This window comes from Triticum urartu, chromosome 3A (assembly GCF_056163025.1).
Source record: "Triticum urartu cultivar PI428250 chromosome 3A, HENAU_Tu73, whole genome shotgun sequence".
In the NCBI taxonomy this organism is placed as follows: Eukaryota; Viridiplantae; Streptophyta; class Magnoliopsida; order Poales; family Poaceae; genus Triticum; species Triticum urartu.
This window is the reverse complement of record NC_141875.1, coordinates 367,573,046-367,596,261: the sequence shown is the minus strand read 5'-3', so window position 1 is coordinate 367,596,261 and position 23,216 is coordinate 367,573,046.

The following is a 23,216-nucleotide window of genomic DNA, read 5'->3' as shown; positions in this document are numbered from 1 at the left end:
AGATCGGACGGCCGACGAAGCTCCAATCGGGGGAGTCTTGTGAAGGTGAGTTGGCTAGCTTCATTATAGTTTTAAATATGGGTCATCCTAGAAGTAATATCTTAAATCATAGAAAAACTTTTTTTTTGCTGGTATATGAAACTAGGTGGTATAAATTTAGCAACAATATAATTAGCGTAATCAGCATACCATGGAGCAGTACGAGAAGCATTTATGACAACTAATTGTTCATCAGGAAAGCTACCATCAATAGGTAGTGGGTCATCAAGAACATTCTCTAACCTAGACAAGTTGTCTGCAATAGGGTTCTCAGCTCCCTTTTTATCAATAATATGCAAATCAAATTCTTGTAGCAAGAGAACCCATCTAATAAGTCTAGATTTAGCATCTTTCTTTTCCATAAGATATTTAATAAAAGCATGATTAGTGTAAACAATTACTTTAGAATCAACAATATAAGGTCTGAACTTATCACAAGCAAATACAATAGCTAAAAATTCTTTTTCAGTAGTAGCATAATTTCTTTGGGCACTGTCTAGAGTTTTACTAGCATATTGAATAACATTTAATTTCTTATCAACTATTTATCCTAGAACAACCCCTACAGCATAATCACTAGTATCACCATAATTTCAAAGAGTAAATTCCAATCAGGAGGTTGAACAATAGGTGCAGAAACCAAAGTTTTCTTAAGTATTTCAAATGCTTCTACACAATCATCATCAAAGACAAAAGAAACATCTTTTTGTAAGAGATTAGTTAGAGGCCGAGAGATTTTAGAAAAGTCCTTAATGAACCTCCTATAAAAACCGGCATGACGAAGGAAGCTTCTTATACATTTAATGTCCTTAGGACACGACATATTTTCAATAGCATCAACCTTCGCTTTATCAACTTCAATACCTCTTTCAGAAATTTTATGCCCCAAGACAATACCTTCATTAACCATAAAGTGGCACTTCTCCCAATTCAAGACAATATTAGTTTCTTCACATCTTTGCAAAACTCGATCAAGGTTGCTTAAGCAACCATCAAAAAAAGTCCCATAAACAGAGAAATCATCCATGAATACCTTAACAATCTTTTCACAAAAGTCAGAGAATATAGAGTCATACATCTTTGAAACGTAGCAGGTGCATTACATAAACCAAAAGGCATACGTCTATAAGCAAAGGTACCGAAAGGGCAAGTAAAAGTTGTCTTTTCTTGATCATCTTTTGACACAGGTATTTGAGAGAAATCAGAATAACCATCTAGAAAGAAAAAATATGTATGCTTGGATAATCTTTCTAGCATTTGATCAATAAAAGGTAAAGGGTAATGATCTTTTTTAGTAGCTTTATTTATTTATGAAAATCGATTACCATTCTATAACCTGTAACAATTCTTTGGGGGATCAATTCATCTTTATCATAGGAAAAACAGTAATACCTCCCTTCTTAGGGACACAATGGACATGACTTACCCACTGACTATCAGCAACGGGATAAATTATACCTACCTCCAGAAGCTTTAGTATTTCTTTTCTTACCACTACTTTCATCTTAGGATTTAACCTTCATTGGTGATCAACAACTAGTTTAGCGTCTTTCTCCAATTTTATTTTGTGCTGGCATAAAGTGGGACTAATGCCCTTAAGATCATCAAGAGTATATCCAATAGCAGCACAGTGCTTCTTCAGAGTTTCCAATAATTTATTTTCTTCATGCTCTGAAAGGTTAGCACTAATAATAACATGATATATCTCTTTCTCATTAAGATAAGCATATTTAAGAGTATCAGGTAAAGGTTTAAGCTCAAACACAGGATCACCCTTAGGTGGAGGGGGATCCCCTAGGATTTCAACAGGCAAGTTATGTTTCAAAATAGGTCACTGTTTAAAGAATACTTCATCTATTTCCCTTATTTCATTCGTAAACATATCATTTTTATGGTCTAGCAAATATTGTTCGAAAGGATCAGTAGGAGGCACGACAATGAAGCAAGACCGGTAATTTCATCTTTACTAGGCAATTCTTTATCATGGAGTTGTCTATGAAATTTAGCAAAATTAAACTCATGAGACATATCCCCTAAACCAACAGAAACAATATCCTTATTGCAGTCTATTTTAGCATTAATAGTATTCAAGAAGGGTCTACCAAATATAATGGGACAAAAGTCATCTTGCGGGGAACCAAGACCAAGAAAATCAGCAGGATATTTAACTTTCCCACACAAGACTTCAACATCTCTAACAATCCCAACTGGTGAAATAGTATCTCTATTAGCAAGCTTAATTGTAACATCAATTTCCTCTATCTCAGCAGGTGCAATATCATGCATAATTTCTTTGTATAAGGAATGAGGTATTGCACTTGCACTAGCACCCATATCACATAAGTCATGATAGCAATGATCTCCTATTTTAACAGAAATATCAGGCATGCCTACAACAGGTCTATGTTTATTTTTAGTATTAGGTCTAGCAATTCTAGCAGATTCATTGCAGAAGTAAACAACATGCCCATCAATATTATCGGCCAAGAGATCTTTAACCATAGCAACACTAGGTTCAACTTTAATTTGCTCAGGGGGTTTAGGTGTCTTAATATTACTTTTGTTGACCACAGCTGAAGCTTTAGCATGATCCTTTATTCTAACAGGGAAAGGTGGTTTCTCAATATAAGCAGTAGGAACAACAGGATCATTATAAGTGATAGTCTTTTCTTCAACTTTAATAGGTGCAACTACTTTTACTTCAATGTGAGGATTATATTTAAACCACTTCTCCTTAGGGAGATCAACATGAGTAGCAAAGGATTCACAAAAAGAAGCTACTATCTCAGAGTCAAGTCCATATTTAGTGCTAAATTCACGGAAAGCATCGGTATCCATAAAAGATTTAACACAATCAAACTTATGTGTTATACCTGACTCCTTACCTTCGTCGAGGTCCCAATCTTCAGAGTTACGTTTAATTCTTTCCAATAAATCCCATTTGAATTCAATAGTTTTCTCATAAAAGATCCAGTACAAGAAGTATCGAGCATGGAGCGATTACCGAGAGAAAGTCAAGCATAATTTTTTTGAATAATCATTTCTTTTGAGAGCTCATGATTGGGGCATGAATATAACATTGACTTAAGCCTCCCCCCAAGCTTGAGTGATACTTTCTCCTTCGCGAGGCCAAAAATTATATATATATAATTACGATCACGATGAACAAGATGCATAGGATAAAACTTCTGATGAAATTCCAATTTCAATCGTTGGTAGTTCCATGATCCAATATCATCACATAGCCTCGACCATGTCAATGCATCTCCCTTCAAAGATAAAGGGAAGACCTTATTCTTGATAACATCCTCGGGCATACCTGCAAGCTTAAATAATCCACAAACTTCGTCCACATAGATTAGGTGCAAATCAGCATGTAATGTTCCATCACCCGTGAAAGGATTAGCTAGCAGTTTCTCTATCATACCCGAAGGAATTTCAAAGTAAACATTTTCAGTAGGTTCAGTAGGTTGAGGAGCAACTCTTTTCTCTACTGGTCGGGGTCAAGATACCCCGAACAAGCCCCTCAAAGGATTATGTTCCATAGTAACAAGTGACAGTAAATTTCAGCACACTGTATAAATTTTTCCTTACCAAATTCCACCTACCAAAGGCGCTTCACTCCCCAGCAACGGTGCCAGAAAAGAGTCTTGATGACCCACAAGTGTAGGGGGTCTATCGTAGCCTTTTCGATAAGTAAGAGTGTCGAACCCAACGAGGAGCAGATGGAAAATGATGAGCAGTTTTCAGTAAGGTATTCTCTGCAAGCACTGAAATTATCGGTAACAGATAGTTTTTTGACAAGGTAATTTGTAACGAGTAACAAGTAATGAAAGTAAATAAGGTGCAGCAAGATGGCCCAATCCTTTTTGTAGCAAAGGACAAGCCTGGACAAACTCTTATATAAAGGAAAACGCTCCCGAGGACACATAGGAATTATTGTCAAGCTAGTTTTCATCACGTTCATATGATTCGTGTTCAGTATTTTGATAATTTGATATGTGGGTAGACCGGTGCTTGGGTACTGCCCTTACTTGGACAACCATCCCACTTATGATTAACCCCTATTGCAAGCATCCGCAACTACAACAGAAGTATTAAGGTAAACCTTACCATAGCTTAAAACATATGGATCCAAATGAGCCCCTTATGAAGCAACGCATAAACTAGGGTTTAAGCTTCTATCACTCTAGCAACCCATCATCTACTTATTACTTCCCAATGCCTCCCTCTAGGCCCAAACAATGGTGAAGTGTCATGTAGTCAACGTTCACATGACACCACTAGAGGAAAGACAACATACATCTCATCAAAATATCGAACGAATACCAAATTCACATGACTACCTATAGCAAGACTTCTCCCATGTCCTGGGGAACAAACGTAACTACTCACAAAGCATATTCATGTTCATAATCAGAGGGGTATTAATATGCATAATGGATCTGAATATATGATCTTCCACCAAATAAACCCACTAGCATCAACTACAAGGAGTAATCAACACTACTAGCAACCCACAGGTACCAATATGAGGTTTGGATACAAAGATTGGATACAAGAGATGAACTAAGGTTTGAGATGAGATGGTGCTGGTGAAGATGTTGATGGAGATTGACCCCCTCCCGATGAGACGATCATTGGTGATGACGATGGTGATGATTTCCCCCTCCCGGAGGGAAGTTTCCCCGGCAGAGCAGCTTCGCCGGAGCCCTAGATTGGTTCCGTCAAGGTTCCGCCTTGCGGCGGCGAAGTTTCTTCTCGTGAGCTTGCTTCTGATTTTTTCCTCGACGAAAGACTCCATATAGCCAAAGATGGGCATCGGAGGGCCACCAAGGGATCCACGAGGCAGGGGGGCGCGACTAGGGGGTAGGGCACGCCCCCCACCCTCGTGGACGGTGGGTGGCCCCCCTCTGGTACTTCTTTCGCCCAATATTTTTTATATATTTTGAAAATAATCCCCGTGGAGTTTCAGGACTTTTGGAGATGTGCAGAATAGGTCTCTAATATTTGCTCCTTTTCCAGCATAGAATTCCAGCTGCCGGCATTCCCCCTCTTCATGTAAACCTTGTAAAATAAGAGAGAAAAGGCATAAGTATTGTGACATAATGTGTAATAACAGCCCATAATGTAATAAATATGGATATAGAAGCATGATGCAAAATGGACGTATCACGCCCCCTCGCATGAAATGCGGGGGTGTTTGGAATAGCACCTGATCACTCTTGACCCAACGTCTTGGTCCAGAACGGAGTTGTCGGTGCGGCGAACTAGGCAATCGGACTATAGGGCTTTAACACCTTCACTTAGCCATAGGAGTTTTATGGCGGGTCTACTATGTAGCCCCTGGTATGCACGCAGTTATCCGAATACGGTTGCGTTGCTAGGTGACCAAAGAAAAAATGGTCCTTCATGTAATATGGAAGAAATCGCAAACGATTCTGAGAAGTCACCGAGTGGTTGACCAGCTCTCGCCGCATCATGACAGTCAGTTTTCGGCTTTCTGTACTGAGGTGTTTGACCAGGTGAACCGGAAACACAATCGCAGTTGTTCTCCCTTTACTACCCTAGCCGATAAGACAGAATGTACGGTAGCAAGCACAGGAGTCGGGCAACCCAACTATTAAGCAAAGACATTCGGAGCTGATGCATATAATGCCAAACTCGTGACGCCGAAGTATGCTATAGAGCTGTTCAGACTTTTTCGGCAACCCATATGTTGCCGTATCAAGCCCCTGGCGATTTTGTGCCTAGGTGTCGAGGACTGAGGGAAAAGGCTCTATACAGGTTTCAAATAGAGTTTTTGGTCTACAAAAAATCTTTTGGACCTCCTGTCGCACGTCTGCGCTGCCTGTGCTTCCGCAGAAAGGCCTCCTTAAAGGTAGCAATCCCCGGTTATTTGTAGGGAAACCGTGCTCATAAAGAGTCCTTTGAGGTCCATAGGACGGACATGTATTGACTCACATATGGCAAAAAGGTAAGGAAATAGTTAGGAAAAAAGAGAAAAGGCTAAAGTCTGGACAAACCGCTTTGTAGGCCTGTCCGTATTGTGCCTCCGCTGATGACCAAGGTATTTTGAGTGCGTAATTATGTATGCGCGGTGCAAACTCCGCGGGTATATAAGGTGAACGACGGAGGCGGAGCTGCTAATCCAGCTCTAAAATTGACCGGTCCTGTGAAGAAGAAGCCGACGGTTTAATGACCGATGAGATATGCGGCTTGAGTAGGCCGCTTTGTACTTCGGCTGTGATTGCCACAGTGTGCCCCTCAGTGCGAAGGGAGCGTTCCGTGTTTCCGTTGACCGTAATGGTGCCGCGTGGACCGGGCATCTTAAGCTTTAGATAAGAGTAGTTTGGGACCGCATTGAAACGAGCGAAAGCGGTCCGCTCGAGCAGTGCGTGGTAGCCAATGCGGAATGGGACAATATCGAAGATCAAGTCCTCGCGTCGGAAGTTTTCCGGTGAACCGAGGACGACTTCCAGTGAGATTGAGCCTGTGCCGTGAGCTTCTACACCGGGTGTTACTCCCTTGAAGGTAGTTGTGGTGGGCTTGATCCTTGAGGGGTCAATGCCCATTTTGCGGACAGTGTCTTGATAGAGTAAATTGAGGCAACTGCCGCTGTCCATGAGGACTCGCGTAAGATGGAATCCGCCGATAATTGGATCGAGGACCAAAGCTACCGAACCTCCGTGATGGATACTGGTTGGGTGGTCCTCATGATCAAAAGTGATCGAGCAGGCCGCCCATGTGTTGAATTGTGGGGCGTTCGACTTTATGGCTTGGTCGTCTCGTAGTTCGTGCTTGTGCTCCCTTTTAGAGGTATGCGTCACGTATATCACGTTGACTATTTTTACTTCGGGGGGAAATTGCTTCTGTCCCCCGGTGCTTGGGAGGCGAGCCTCTTCTTCTTCGCTGTCACTAGGCGGCCCCTTCCCTTTGTGTTCGACATTGAGCTTGCCGGCTTGTTCGAAAACCCAACAATTTCTGTTGGTATGGTTGGCAGGTTTGTCGGGGCTGCCATGGATCTGACAGGGCCGATCCATTATCTTGTCTAGACCGGATGGACCATCTCTATGTGCCTTAAATGGCTTCTTACGTTGACCGTCTTTGGAACCACTAAATCTAGTGTTGACCGTTGTGTCTTGGGTTCCTTCATTATTGCTGCGACGCTTGTTTTTATTATGGCGTGGCTTTCCATTGTCGTCCCTGGCTTCAGAGGTGCCAGGATCGCTCGCGCTATTGCTTCTACGAGCGAGTCAGCTATCTTCTCCCGCACAAAAGCGGGTCATTAGTGCGGTAAGAGCTGCCATGGACTTTGGGTTTTCTTGGCCGAGGTGGCGGGCGAGCCACTCGTCACGGACGCTATGTTTAAAGGCCGCGAGTGCTTCGGCATCCGGACAGTCGACAATTTGGTTCTTTTTAATTAGGAACCTAGTCTAGAGTTTCCTGGTTGATTCTCTGGGCTGCTGGATGATGTGACTGAGGTCATCGGCGTCCGGAGGCCGGACATATGTACCTTGGAAGTTGTCGCGAAAGGCGTCTTCCAAGTCTTCCCAGCTGCCAATGGAGTTTTCTGGCAGACTTTTTAACCAGTGTCGAGCTGGTCCCTTGAGTTTTAGCGGGAGGTATTTGATGGCATGAAGATCATCGCCGCTAGCCATGTGAATATGGAGAAGAAAGTCATCAATCCATACCGCGACATCTGTTGTTCCATTGTATGATTCGATATTCACGGGTTTAAACCCTTCCGGGAATTCGTGCTCCATTACTTCATCAGTGAAGTAGAGGGGGCGTGCGGCGCCTCTATATCAGGCCAACTCGTGACGTAGCTCGGATGGAGTCTGTCCGCGGTTTTCGGCCCGGACGTGGTTATGCTTGTCACGTCCGGCTAGATAGCCATCGTCGCGTGTTGGGGCACGCCCCCGTGATCCGTAGATCGATCTGGTCTGACCTACTCTATTTTTCAGGTCCTGCCGCAGGTCATATGTATATCCCCGAGTTGTTGTGTCCCTACCTTTACGGCGAGGTGGTATAGGCCGGTGTTCGGCCTGAGTTGTCGTTTTGTCCCGGCCACGAGGTGGTCGGTCAGCCGCATTATGCGCTGATGGTATGGGCCCAAGTGCCTCGTCATCAAATTGAGGTAGCAGCTTGCGCTTCGGGTAACTTTTGGTTGGGCGCTCGAGGCCGTATTCCTCAGCTGCCAGGACATTAGTCCACCTATCGTTGAGTAGGTCTTGATCAGCTTGAAGCTGCTGCTGCTTCTTTTTCAGGCTCCTTGCAGTGGCTATTAGTCGGCGCTTAAAGCGCTCCTGTTCGAGGGGTTCCTCAGGAATGATAAAGTCTTCTTCACCGAGGCTCACCTCCTCCTCGGAGAGTGGAAGATAATTGTTGTCCTCCGAGTCTTCATTTATGGCATGTTCATCAGGGCTAACTTGCCCATCTTCCCGATCGTCCTGTGCAGAGGTTGGCTCGACGGGGTCTTCTTGGTCTTCAGCGTCGTCTGGAGTGTTGTTGTCTCTCGTGCTAGTATCGCTGTCTTTTTCACGGCATGATTTAGAGTGGCGTCGCTGATGTCGGCGCTTTGGCTGTATCTCAGGAGGTTTATCCTCGACCGGATCTTTATCGTTATCGCCGTTACCCTCTTTGGGTGTGTCCACCATGTACACGTCATACGAAGAGGTGGCCGTCCATCGTCTAGTAAACAGGGGGCTTTGGCCCTGCTCTTCTCCGGCATCGTCGTCCATACCGTCGATGTCTTCGGAGCCGTAATCGAGCATGTCAGTCAAGTCCTCGACAGTGGCTATGAAGTGGGTGGTGGGTGGGGCGTAAAATTCCCCGCTCTCAGCCCCTAGTCTGGGTTGGGCGTAGTTCGGATGTTTTGCTCCTCTATAATGATGAGGGATCGCATCAAGTCCAGAGCCTTGCTTAAAGGTGAGGTGTGGCTAGGGAGAAGAGAGTCCGTGGAGTACGGTAGGAAGGAGACTCCTTGGCCGAGCTCACACGATGCTGACTCCGGGGGTTCGGAGCCAGTGTCCGGAGAGGAGTCCGACTTCATGATGGTTGCCAGCGACACTGCTTCCTCCAGCTCTCCCGTACTGGGCTTAGTAGCCGCAGATAGTCCGGCAGGCTCAGGAATCCCGTCTTCGGACCTAGTGATGCGCTCCGGATCTAAGGCCAGAGCAGGGGTTGGGGTCGTGAACCCTGGGAAGATCAAGTCTCCTCGGATATCAGCGACATAGTTTAGATTTCGAAAACTAATCTGGTGACTTGGGGCGTAGCTGTCGATCTGCTCTAGATGGCCAAGCGAGTTGGCCCGCAGTGCGAAGCCGCCGAATACGAAGATCTAGCCGGGGAGAAAAACCTCCCCCAGGGCGACATTGTTGTAGATGACTAATGGAGCCATCGAACCTTCTGAGGATGACACAATGGAACTCTCAATGAAAGAACCAATGTCGGTGTCAAAACCGGCGGATGTCGGGTAGAGGGTCCCGAACTGTGCATCTAAGGTCGATGGTAACAGGAGACAGGGGACACGATGTCTACCCAGGTTCGGGTCCTCTTGATGGAGATAATACCCTACTTCCTGCTTGATTGATCTTGGTGAATATGAGGATTACAAGAGCTGATCTACCACGAGATCATAACGGCTAAACCCTAGATGTCTAGCCTGTATTATTGTGATCGCCTCTACGGACTAAACCCTCCGGTTTATATAGACACCGGAGGGGCCTAGGGTTGTAAAGTTGGTTCATAGAGGAAGGAATCTTCATATCCTAACGCCAAGCTTGCCTTCCACGCAAAGGAGAGTCCCATCCGGACACGGGAGGAAGTCTTCTGTCTTGTATCTTCACGGACCAATAGTCCGGCGTCACATAGCCCGGACGTCCGAGGACCCCTTAATCCAGGACTCCCTCAATTGCTTGCGGTTGAGGCGACTGCGGCGCAGTCTGCTCGCATCCCACCATGCGCGCTCTGCTCTCGCGTCCCTCCGGGCGCTCTGCCCTCGTCCCTCCATGCGCGCTACCAGTGTTTGGGGCCGCGCGCATGATCATGCATGTTTGTGTGCATGCGATTGCGGCGGGCGCGGCGCCACGATGCAGTTACCCGCTGCAAAAACTGCCATGCGGAGGCGCCGAGAATCCAGGCCGCCTGGCCCCCATTTACTCCTGCGGCCATTTACCTTCATCTCTTGCGCCACACGACCCAATAAGCGCACCGACAATGACACATACATAGAGGACATCCGGTGGTTCCAATGGCGCTCCCCGTGGCATCAATGGCGCTCCCAGCGGCCGACGACGACAACGGGGGCAGTTCACCATGCATCACGTAGTGGACACCCACGTGAGGGGAAGGCCCTTTCGGTGGTGTACACAAACGAGTCGGTCTCGGTGGAGAGCTCCATCCAAACTATGGAGCAGTTGCTTGCCGAGGACAAGTACCAAGTAGTCGGCTTCGACCTCGTGTACACCATCGGTCGTGTCGGACACGATCAGAAGGTTGCTGTCGCCCAGTTGTGCGTGCGACATGATGTCCTCTTCTACCACTACCACCTGGCCACAAGGCCTTGTGAGCGTTTCTCCAGATTTATCAACAACTCCGACTACAATTTTGCTATGGTGGACACCACCAACGATCTAAAAGCGCTCAAGGTTTCGGGCTTGAAATGCCAGAATCTTGTCAACATCCAGGACCACTACAAGGTCTGGGGCAGCGACAACAACAAACATAACTCCCTGGTTGACCTCGCCTCGGCCATCATCAACCCCTACTACATGAAGATGAAGGATGAGAGCAAGAAGGACAAGAACACCTGGCACAATGTTTGGCATGAGAGACTGGATGAATAACATGCCAAGTACACGGCCAAGGACACACACACAAGATACGAGATGTACGTGCGGATCGTTGACATGAGGGAGTGTCTTCTTCTTGCCCCAGACGAGGGATCGAGCCACAGAGTAGTGGCGAGAGTGTCACGAGAAGTAGATGACTAGATGATCGTTTCTCCTAGTTTAGAATGCATACAATTGTTTATTGAGGTGTGTGTGAATGATCTATACAGTCACTTATGTAATTGGATGTTTATTTCAGTTATATATATATATGTCCTATATAGGAAAATGGTTGTGCTCTATCTATAGAAGAATAAGATATATATATATATATATCTTATTCTTCTATAGACAGAGCAAATCACACGGCTAATTAGCAGCAATCGTTTGTGTTATTATTGGTCTTTGCACACATTTCTGATTACGGACCTGTTTGCTGCATATCACACACATCTTGTTCAGTTGAACCGTTTCTATAGTGTTGCGTAATCACACACAGTTCATCCGAGTGAATTGTATGCCGTATATCGCACACATCCTCATCTGGTTGCCGGATTCTGTTGCTCTGCCTCATCGCAAACAGTTCTTCTGGATTAACTGTTTGCCACGCATCGCACACGCAACTCCAATATGAACCGTGTTTGATGTCACCGCCATCGCAAACGTTTTGCATCTTTTTGATAGTTTATTACATCACTGTTTGTGATTTATGCATCGCACATAGTTTCGTCGAAGGGTCTCTGACTGTACTATTGCGTTTGGACCATCATGCAGTAGTGGAGGATCGAGATCCAGTCGCGCCATCGGCTCCCAAATCCGAGATGCTGGAGCATCTCTAGCATAAAAGGCCAGGATACAATGTCAAAGGCCCACACAATGTCAAGCTTCATAAGCATGCGCGGCACCTTGAGGTTATGAGGAAGATTCACCGTCTGCTAGACGAGCAAGAAGTTATCATGGATACACTGCCCTGCAATGAACGCGCTCTGGTTGGTTGACACCAAGGTCCCAATCTTGGCGCGAGCTTGAGGGAGAGCACCTTTGTGAACAGCTTTGCAATGAGGTGGATGATGCTGATGGGGTGGTAGTCGGAGAGGGCCTCAGCGTCCGTGCGCTTGGGAAGTAAGGTGAGAAGAGCTTCATTCAGTTTCTGGAAGCCTCTTCCACTCATGGTGTGTAACTTGTTGAATGCCTCACATATGTCATGCTTGATGATGTCCCAACATGCATGGAGGAACTCAGTCGTGAAGCCGTCCGGGCCAGGCGCCTTCCTCGAGGGAAGGTTCTGACGGCACATCAAAACTCCTCCTCGGAGCGCCAAATCTCGTCCCCGGAGAACGGCACCTCAAGGTCGGCAAGGGGGGAGCTGCATCGAATAGCTGCGTCTGGTCAATGGAGAAGTCACGGTTCTTGGCCGAGCCCAAGACGTTGGAGAAGTGATGAAAGGCCGCCTCAGCCATGGCACTATGCTCGGTAATGACCTGGTCACCCACACGGAGGGATGTTATGAGATGGCATTGCTTCCGGTGAGATGCATGAACCTTGAGGAAGGAGACAACCACATCATTGCCGCGAAGCCAAGAGAGTCTGATCCGCTACCACGCGATGGACCACTCGAGCGAGGCCAACCCAAGGTAAGCACATTTCAATTTGCGTCTCGGTCACTCCACGCTGGAGGAGAGCGTTCGGTAGTCTTGGGCGGCGTCCAAGCGAGCGATGAGCTCGCGCGCGACTAGGAGCTGCAGTGAAATGTTGCCAATAGTGCGCGCGCTCCAGCTTTGCAGGAAGTGCACAGTAGCTTTAAGGCGGGTCACGATGCACTGTTAGGGGGGCGGTGTTGGGCTGAACTGAATTCTAAGCCTTAGAGACCACGAGGTGGAATCCCTCCAGCTTTGGCCAGAAGCGCTCGAAGTGAAAGCGTCTAGCACCAGGGGGCGCGTGACACATTACACCAACAACGGGCAGTGATTGGACGCGACGAAGGATAGAAAATGCAACTAGCAATGGGGGTAAGCAATCTGTCAACCGGTAGTGCAGAGGGCCTGATCGTTCCAGACGAGGGTTGGCGTGTCGCACTTGTTAGACCACGTGTAGCGGCGCCAATGCATGTACATATCATAGATTTCCTCGTCAGCTATGAAGCATCTAAATCTGCTCATGACACGGTGGTTGAGGTTCGAGTTATTCTTGTCACCTGCCGAAGTTATCATATTAAAGTCCTCACCAAGGAGCCAATGCCCAATGTGGGAAGCACACACGTCATGGAGAGGTCGCCAAGAAATTCAATCTTGGCTTCATCATCTTGTGGGCCATACACACCAGTGAGTCATCGGTGGCCATCACCGGTGGACGGAGTCGCTAACACCGTGATGTGGTGCTCGCCAATTATTGGATTAGAGATGGAGACCTCAGATCGCCGCCAAGCAAGCAGTATGCCTCCGTGGGTACCGGCTGCCGAAAGGAAGTAGAAATCCTCGTAGAGGGGCCCGAGGGTGTCGAGGGCTGATATGTCTCCATCGTATCTATAATTTTTGATTGTTTCATGCCAATATTCTACAACTTTTATATACTTTTGGTAACAGTTTATATGATTTTATTGGGCTAACATATTGATCCAGTGCCCAGTGCCAGTTCCTGTTTGTTGCATGTTTTTTGTTTCGCAGAAAATCCATATCAAACGCAGTCCAAACGGGATAAAAACTTACGGATTTTTTTGGAATATATGTGATTTTCAGGGAAAAGAATCAACGACAGACGATGCCCGAGGGACCCACAAGGACGAAGGGTGTGCCCCTTGTCCTTGTGGCCACTCTATAAGGCGTCTGGTGCCCTTCTTTTGGCGCAAGAAAGCTAATATCCGGATAAAAATTGTGTTAAAATTTCAGCCCAATCGGAGTTACGGATCTCCGGCAATTTAAGAAACGGTGAAAGGCCAGAATCTGAGAAGGCAGAAATAGAAGGAAACACACACACACACACACACACACAGAGAGAGAGAGATCCAATCTCAGAGGGGATCCCGCCCCTCCACCGCCATGGAAGCCAAGGACTAGAGGGGAAACCCTTCTCCCATCTAGGGGGAGGTCAAGGAAGATGATGAAGAAGAAGGGGGGCTCTCTCCCCCTCTCTCCCTGTGGCGCCGGAACACCGTCGGGGCCATCATCGTGACCGCGAGCTACACCAACAACTTCACCACCGTCATCACCAACTCTCCCCCCTCTATGCAGTGGTGTAACACCTCTTCTCCCTGCTGTAATCTCTACTTAAACATGGTGCTCAACGCTATATATTATTTCCCAATGATGTATGGCTATTTAAAAAAATAGGAAAATAAGAAGTAGTCCGGAAAGGACACGAGGCATCCACGAGGGTGGAGGGCGCGCCCTACCCCCTGGGTGCGCCCCCTGCCTCGTGGGCACCTCGTGTCCCCTCCGGAGTCCATTTCTTGCACCATACTTCTTTTGGTCAGTAAAAGTTCATTATATAATCTCCCGAACGCTTTGACCACCGTACCATGCAAATATCTCATGTTTTTGTTTCGAGTTGTCTCTGCTGCAGATTTAGAGCAAGATGTCTTCTCAAGAGTCAGTCGGGGAGAGTCGGGTGTCTCATCCAACACCGGGGCCAGGAGCAAATAGTGATGCTGACCACTTTGGGCCATCAATGGAGGAAGAGATGGAGGCCAACTTGAAAAGGATAGATGCCATGGAGGAGGATCAAGAAGTTACCTCTCGTCTCCATGCCAAATTCACGATGGAGGAACTTCAGAGCTCAGCAATTCCAAACTCGGTCATTCCTCCCAATGTTAGATTTCTTTCTTATGAAAATATGAAAAAGAGTGTTACTTGTTCTCCCACAGCTATGCAACATCCATGGGTGCAAGGAGCTTTAGCCGTTATGGGTAAGCTCCGTAGGGAAATAGTGGATCTCAAGCAGCAAATCAATAAGCTCGAGGAAGAGAATAATATACTAAGGGGCATCATCGCCAAGAATATTACATCACCACCTCCAAAGAAAGAGACATAAAAACATGGGTATGGGCACTCCCCTTGGCAATTGCCAAGCTTGGGGGAGTGCCCCGGTATCGTATCACCATCACAATCCTATCTTTACCTTAGTTCAATCCTTTTGGTTATATCTTGATCTAGTAGAATAAAGTTTAGTATGATCTAGCTTTGAGTTTTAGTGTTGATCCCTATCTATGTAATCAAGTCCGTGAGTTATATATAATAAAGATTAATCTTGAGTCGAGGGCTTGGTTATCTTGCTATGATCTTGAAAAAAAGAAAGAATAAAAATAAATAAAGAGATCATATTGATTTTATGGAGAGTAATGACTTCACATATAAAGAGTATGATGAATAAAAGTTGTTTAGAGCTGATAAACATACTTTTAGTCATCGTTGCAATTAATAGGAAGTAACAAAAATATACTATCTTGGACATCTTTTAGGATTGTGAGCACTCATTAAAATATGACATGCTAAAAAGTTGATGTTGGACAAGGAAGACAACGTAATGGGTTATGCTTTCTTATATCTGAAATAAATTATATTGTCATGGATCATCCAACATGTTGAGCTTTCCTTTCCCCCTTATGCTAGCCAAACTCTTTGCACCAAGTAGCGATACTACTTGTGATTCCAAATATCCTTAAACCCAGTTTTGCCATGAGAGTACACCATATCTACCTATGGATTGAGTAAGATCCTTCAAGTAAGTTGTCATTGTCGCAAGCAATAAAAATTGCTCTTTAAATATGTATGATCTATTAGTGTGGAGAAAATAAGCTTTATACGAGCTTGTGATATGGGAGAAATAAAAGCGATGGACTGCATAATAAAGGTCCCTATCACAAGTGGCAATATAAAGTGACATTCTTTTACATTAAGATTTTGTGCATCCAACCATAAAAGCACATGACAACCTCTGCTTCCCTCTGCAAAGGGCCTATCTTCTATTTTTTTTGTCTTATACCTTATACAAGAGTCATGGTGATCTTCACCTTTCCTTTTTACATTTTATCCTTTAGCAAGCATGATATGTTGGAAAGATCCTGATATATATAGCTAATTGGATGTGGGTTTTCGTAAAGCATTATTGTTGACATTACCATTGAGGTAAAAGGTTGGGAGGCAAAACTATAAGCCCCTATCTTTCTCTGTGTCCGATTAAAATTTCATACCCATAAGTATTGCTTGAGTGTTAGCAATTGTGAAAGACTAAATGATAGTTGAGTATGTGGACTTGCTGAAAAGCTCTTATATTGACTCTTTCCGATGTTATGATAAATTGCAATTGCCTCAATGACTGAGATTATAGTTTGCTAGTTTTCAATGAAGTTTCTGATTCATACTCTCATTGTGAATAAGATTGTTACTTTAGCATAAGAAATCATATGACTATATATATGTTGCTATTCTAAGAATGATCATGATGCCCTCATGTCCGTATTTTATTTTATCGACACCTCTATCTCTAAACATGTGGACATATTTTTCGATATCGGCTTCCACTTGAGGACAAGCGAGGTCTAAGCTTGGGGGAGATGATACGTCCATTTTGCATCATGCTTTTATATCGATATTTATTGCATTATGGGCTGTTATTACACATTATGTCACAATACTTATGCCTTTTCTCTCTTATTTTACAAGGTTTACATGAAGAGGGAGAATGCCGACAGCTGGAATTCTGGGCTGGAAAAGGAGCAAATATTATAGACCTATTCTGCACAACTCCAAAAGTCCTAAAACTCCAGAAAGTCAGTTTTGGAATATATTAAAAATATTGGGTGAAGAAAGCACCAGAGGGGAGCCGGCCACCATCCACGAGGGTGGGGGCGCGCCCAGCCACCGTCCACGACGGTGGGGGCGCGCCCTACCCCCTGGGCGCGCCCCCTGCCTCGTGGGCTACCTGGCAGGCCTTCGATGCCCATCTTCTGGTATAAGGTGTCTTTTGCCTTGGAAAAAATAAGGAGGAAGCTTTTGGGACGAAGCGCCGCCGTCTCGAGGAGGAACCTTTGCGGAACCAATCTAGGGCTCCGGTGGAGCTGTTCTACTGGGGAAACATCCCTCCGGGAGGGGGAAATCATCACCATCGATCCTCTCATCGGGAGGGGGTCAATCTCCATCAACATCTTCACGGGCACCATCTCCTCTCAAACCCTAGTTCATCTCTTGTATCCGATCTTTGTCTCAAAACCTCAGATTGGTACCTGTGGGTTGCTAGTAGTGTTGATTACTCCTTGTAGTTGATGCTAGTTGGTTTATCCGGTGGAAGATTATATGTTCAGATCCTTTATGCATATTAATACCCCTCTAATTATGAACATGAATATGATTTGTGAGTAGTTATGTTTGTTCCTGAGGACATGGGAGAAGTCTTGCTATAAGTAGTCATGTGAATTTGGTATTCGTTCGATATTTTGATGAGATGTATGTTGTCTTTCCTCTAGTGGTGTTATGTGAACGTCGACTACATGACACTTCACCATTGTTTGGGCCTAGGGGAAGGCATTGGGAAGTAATAAGTAGATGATGGGTTGCTAGAGTGACAAAAGCTTAAACCTTAGTTTATGCGTTGCTTCGTAATGGGCTGATTTGGATCCACATGTTTCATGCTATGGTTAGGTTTACCTTAATTCTTCTTTCATAGTTGCGGATGCTTGCGAAGGGGGTTAATCATAAGTGGGATTCTTGTCCAAGGAAGGGCAGTACCCAAGCACCGGTCCACCCACATATCAAATTATCAAAGTAACGAACGCGAATCATATGAGCATGATGAAAATTAGCTTGACGATAATTCCCATGTGTCCTCGGGAGCGCTTTCCTTTATATAAGAGTTTGTCCAGGCTTGTCCTTTGCTACAAAAAGGATTGGGACCCCTTGCTGCACCTTGTTTACTTTTATTACTTGTTACCCGTTACGAATTACCTTATCACAAAACTATCTGTTACTGATAATTTCAGTGCTTGCGGAGAATACCTTACTGAAACCCGCTTGTCATTTCCTTCTGCTCCTCGTTAGGTTCGACACTCTTATCGAACGGACTATGATAGATCCCTTATACTTGTGGGTCATCAGTACGCCCATTAATGTTGAAAGCAATATCATCCAAACTATGACACCTGAAGAACACATAAAGGAAACCTTCGAGGACACTCCAGAATCGTGAAAAAAGAGGAGGTACATGATACGGTAAGTAAACGGACTCCGAAAAATCTGAAAAAAATTATTTTCTGTCAATTTTGGAATATATTAAAAATTTGGAAAAATAAGAAACAACCAGGAAGGCACCCTTGGTGGGCACAAGACACCAGGGCACGCGTCGCTTTCCAGGCGCGCCTAGGTGGGTTGTGCCCGCCTCGGGTACTTTTCAGACTCCGTTTTTTCCGTTTACTTTTTCCCAAGATAAAAAAAATCTTTATATACGCCCCGAACCTATTGACCACCGTATCCTGGAGAAATCTTCTGTTTTCTTTTCCTTGCTTCTTTCTGACAGATCTAATTCACCATGGCCGCTTCGAGCTCCTCCAAGGACAAGTTCTTCGAGAACATCATCAACCAATATCTACGGGAGGTGATGCAGCACCCTCAAGCTATCGAGATGCGTGAGGGGGTGCTCCACATCCGCGATGTGCAAGGCCCCAAAGGGACGGGATCTGTGGAGGCTAGGCTTGAAGCTGTGGAGCAGGAGGTCTTCCGGTGCAAGGGGATGGTGGAACATGGACTCAATGCAAATCACCTCATGATCGCGGATTATACTCGTGATCTCAAGGTGGATGGCAAGTCCATGAAGGACATCGTCCTCACCTTCAACGAGGAAATCAACTTTCTCCAGAGCCAGATATAAGATCTCCAAAACCAAGTCTTTGAATATGAGGCAAGGTTTAAAGGTATGAGTTTGGCTGCCAGTTGTAGGACCCGCGAGAATCACTCCTCCTCTTATGACAGTGAGCCCTTTCCATGGAAACATGAGGATAAGATTGCTACTACTTCACCACCACCTCCTTCTTCATCACCAAAGGAAACTTGAGTATCGGCTATGGGCACTCCCCCTGGCTTGTGCCAAGCTTGGGGGAGGTGCCCCGATATCGTATCACCTCCACTATCTTTTGCCTTTACTTATCTTAGTTTGATCCATAGTTATCTTTTGCTATAGATGAATAAAAGTATAGTTCGATCCTTTCTTTTCGAGTGTTTGCTTAGTGATCTATCCATGTAGTCGTGTGCCAGATATATAATAAAGTTTTGTTTTCTTTATTTTCATGTTTAATAAAAAGAAAGGAAATAAATGAAAGATCATATGCTAATCTTATGGTAAGTAATAACATCACATAAGGAAGAGTACAAGTAGAAAATTTTATTGGAGATTTACAAACATAGCATTGGTCAATGATGCAATTCATGAAAGAATTAACAAGGGAAGAGAAGATTCACATGCAAATACACTATCTTGGACATCTTTTGTGACTGTGAGCCCCCATCAAAATATTATATGCCAAAATTGTTGACGGCGGACAATGAAGACAATGTAATGATTTATGTTTGTTCATATTCGCATAGAAGTTATATTGTCATAGATCCTTCAACATGTGGTGCTTGTCCACCATCTTTTCTAGCAAAAAATTCCGCAGTAAGTAGTGATACTACTTGTGCATCCAAAAACCCTTAAGCCCACATCTTGTTTTGAGAGTCCACCATACCTACCTATGGATTGAGTAAGATCCTTCAAGTAAGTTGTCATCGGTGCAATAAGGCAATAAAAATTGCTTCTAAAAGTATTGGATCATTTAGTGTAAGAGAAAATTGAGTGTTGTACGAACTTGTGATGGCAAAGAATAAAAGCGACATACTACATAATAAAGGTTGCTATCATAAGGGGTAATATAACGTGACGTTCTTTTGCACTAAGAGATTGAGCATACAAACAAAAAGCGCATGGCAACCTTTGCTTCCCTCGGCGAAGGGCCTATATTTTACTTTTATGCAAGAGTCAAAGTTTTTCTCTCTATTCCTTTTTATTTTCTTTTTTGGCAAGCATCATGTGGTGAGGAAAGATCTAGGCACATATATCTAGTTGGATATGGGTAGCATGAGTTATTATTGTTGACATCACCCTTGAGGTGAGTATGTTGGGTGGCGAAAACTATAAGCCCCTATCTTCCTATGTCTCCAGTTGAAACTTTTTGCTCGTGTATATGCGGTGAGTGTTAGCAATCATAGAAGACTATATGATGGTTGAGTATGTCGACTTGCCAAAAAGGCTCCGATACGTGACCCTTCCTGGAAAGATGATGAATTGTAGTTGCAAAGTTGACTGAGAACATAGTTTGTTGGTTTTCAATAGAGTTTATGCTTTATACTTCGATGTTGTGATGAATTGTTACTTGTTCATGAGAAGTCTATGATAGAATTTATATGATAAAAGTTCTATGATAAAGTTTTGTGTTAAAGTTTGTTGTTGTTATAATAATATTCATGATGCTTCTATGTCCGTATTTTGTTTTTAGCAACACCTCTCTCTCTAAGCATGTGGACATGTTTTTTAATTTCGGTTTTCGCTTGAGGACAAGCGAGGTCTAAGCTTGGGGGAGTTGATACGTCCATTTTGCATCATGTTTACCTACTATTATTTATAATGTTTTTATGCATAATAATGCTTTTTTGGAGTAATTCTAATGCCTTTTCTCTCATAATATGCAAGGTTCACACAAAGAGGGAGAATACCGGAAGCTAGGATTCTAGACCTGAAAAAGCTACATCAGGCCACCTATTCTGCACAGCTCTAAATGAGCTAAAACTTCACGGAGAATTTTTATGGAATATATAAGAATTATTGGAGCAAATAAGTACCAGAGGGGGCCCACCAGGTGGGCACAACCCACCTGGGCGCGCCAGGGAGCACAGGCGCGCCCTGGTGGGTTGTGCCCTCCTCGGCCCACCTCCGGTGCCCCTCTTCTGGTATATAAGTCATTTGACCTAGAAAAAAAGAAGGAGATGACTTTCGGGACGAAGTGTGATACGTCTCCAACATATCTATAATTTTTGATTGCTCCATGCTATATTATCTTCTATTTTGAATGTTTATGGGCTTTATTATACACTTTTATATCATTTTTGGGACTAACCTATTAACCCAGAGCCCAGTGACACTTTCTATTTTTTCCTTGTTTTAGCGTATCACAGAAAAGGAAAATCAAACGAATTCTAATTGACCTGAAACTTCACGGAACTCATTTTTGGAAGGAAAGAAACCCGAGAGACTTGGAGTCCACGTAAGGGAAGCCACAAGGAAGCCACGAGGCAGGGGGCGCGCCCACCCCCTGGGCGCGCCCTCCACCCTCGTGGGCCCCTCGTGGCCCCCCTGACGTACTTCTTCCGCCTATATATCTCCATATACCCTAAAACGACCGGGGAGCACAATTGATCGGGAGTTCCACCGCCAGAAGCCTCCGTAGCCACCGAAAGCCAATCTAGACCCGTTCCGGCACCCTGCCGGAGGGGGCATCCCTCTCCGGTGGCCATGTTCATCATCCCGGTGCTCTCCATGACGAGGAGGGAGTAGTTCTCCCTCGGGGCCGAGGGTATGTACCAGTAGCTATGTGTTTGATCTCTCTCTCTCTCTCTCGTGTTCTTGAGGTGTTACGATCTTGATGTATCGCGAGCTTTGCTATTATAGTTGGATCTTATGATGTTTTCTCACCCCTCTACTCTCTTGTAATGAATTGAGTTTCCCCTTTGAAGTTATCTTATCGGATTGAGTCTTTAAAGATTTGAGAACACTTGATGTATGTCTTGTCGTGCGTATCTGTGGTGACAATGGGATACCACGTGATTCACTTGATGTATGTTTTGGTGATCAGCTTGCGGGTTCCGCCCATGGACCTATGCATAGGGGTTGGCACACGTTTTCGTCGTGATTCTCCGGTAGGAACTTTGGGGCACTCTTTGAGGTCCTATGTGTTGGTTGAATAGATGAATCTGAGATTGTGTGATGCATATCGTATAATCATACCCACGGATACTTGAGGTGACATTGGAGTATCTAGGTGACATTAGGGTTTTGGTTGATTTGTGTCTTAAGGTGTTATTCTAGTACGAACTCTAGGGCTGTTTGTGACACTTATAGGAATAGCCCAACGGATTGATTGGAAAGAATAACTTTGAGGTGGTTTCATACCCTACCATAATCTCTTCGTTCGTTCTCCGCTATTAGTGACTTTGGAGTGACTCTTTGTTGCATGTTGAGGGATAGTTATGTGATCCAATTATGTTATTATTGTTGAGAGGACTTGCACTAGTGAAAGTATGAACCCTAGGCCTTGTTTCAACGCATTGCAATACCGTTTGCGCTCACTTTTATCATTAGTTACCTTGCTGTTTTTATATTTTCAGATTACAAATACCCATATCTACTATCCATATACCACTTGTATCACCATCTCTTCGCCGAACTAGTGCACCTATACAATTTACCATTGTATTGGGTGTGTTGGGGACACAAGAGACTCTTTGTTATTTGGTTGTAGCGTTGCTTGAGAGAGACCATCTTCATCCTACGCCTCCTACGGATTGATAAACCTTAGGTCATCCACTTGAGGGAAATTTGCTACTGTCCTACAAACCTCTGCACTTGGAGGCCCAACAACGTCTACAAGAAGGTTGTGTAGTAGACATCAAGCTCTTTTCTGGCGCCGTTGCCGGGGAGGTGAGTGCTTGAAGGTATATCTTTAGATCTTTCAATCGAGTCTTTTAGTTTCTTGTTTTATCACTAGTTTAGTCTATAAAAGAAAACTACCCAAAAATGGAATTAAGGGTACCTCATATGCTTCATCTTTTTAATATCTATCATGAAAATAAGGATTCCGATAATTGTGCTTAAGTGCTAGAAGAAGAATGCATTAGAATGTTTGGCACTAAATATTTGAAGGATGAGCATGATTGCAATGTTGTTAGTATGAATTCCTTGAGTATCTATGATGCTAATGATATGCAAAGCCACAAGCTTGGGGAAGCTATGTTTGATGAAGATGATATTTTTTGTCCCCCAAGTTTTGATGAGCAAATTTATTATGATGGAAGCATGCCTCCTATCTATGATGACTATTGTGATGACACGTATGCTTTAAAGAATAATGATAACAATGAAACTTGTCATCTTGATTTCAATTTCAATCACATGATAATTATTTTGTTGAGTTTGCTCCCACTATTATTCATGAGAAGAATTTTGCTTGTGTGGAGAGTAATAAAATTTCTATGCTTGTAGATCATGAAAAGAATGCTTTAGGTGATGGTTATATTTTTGAATTCATTCATGATGCTACTGAAAATTATT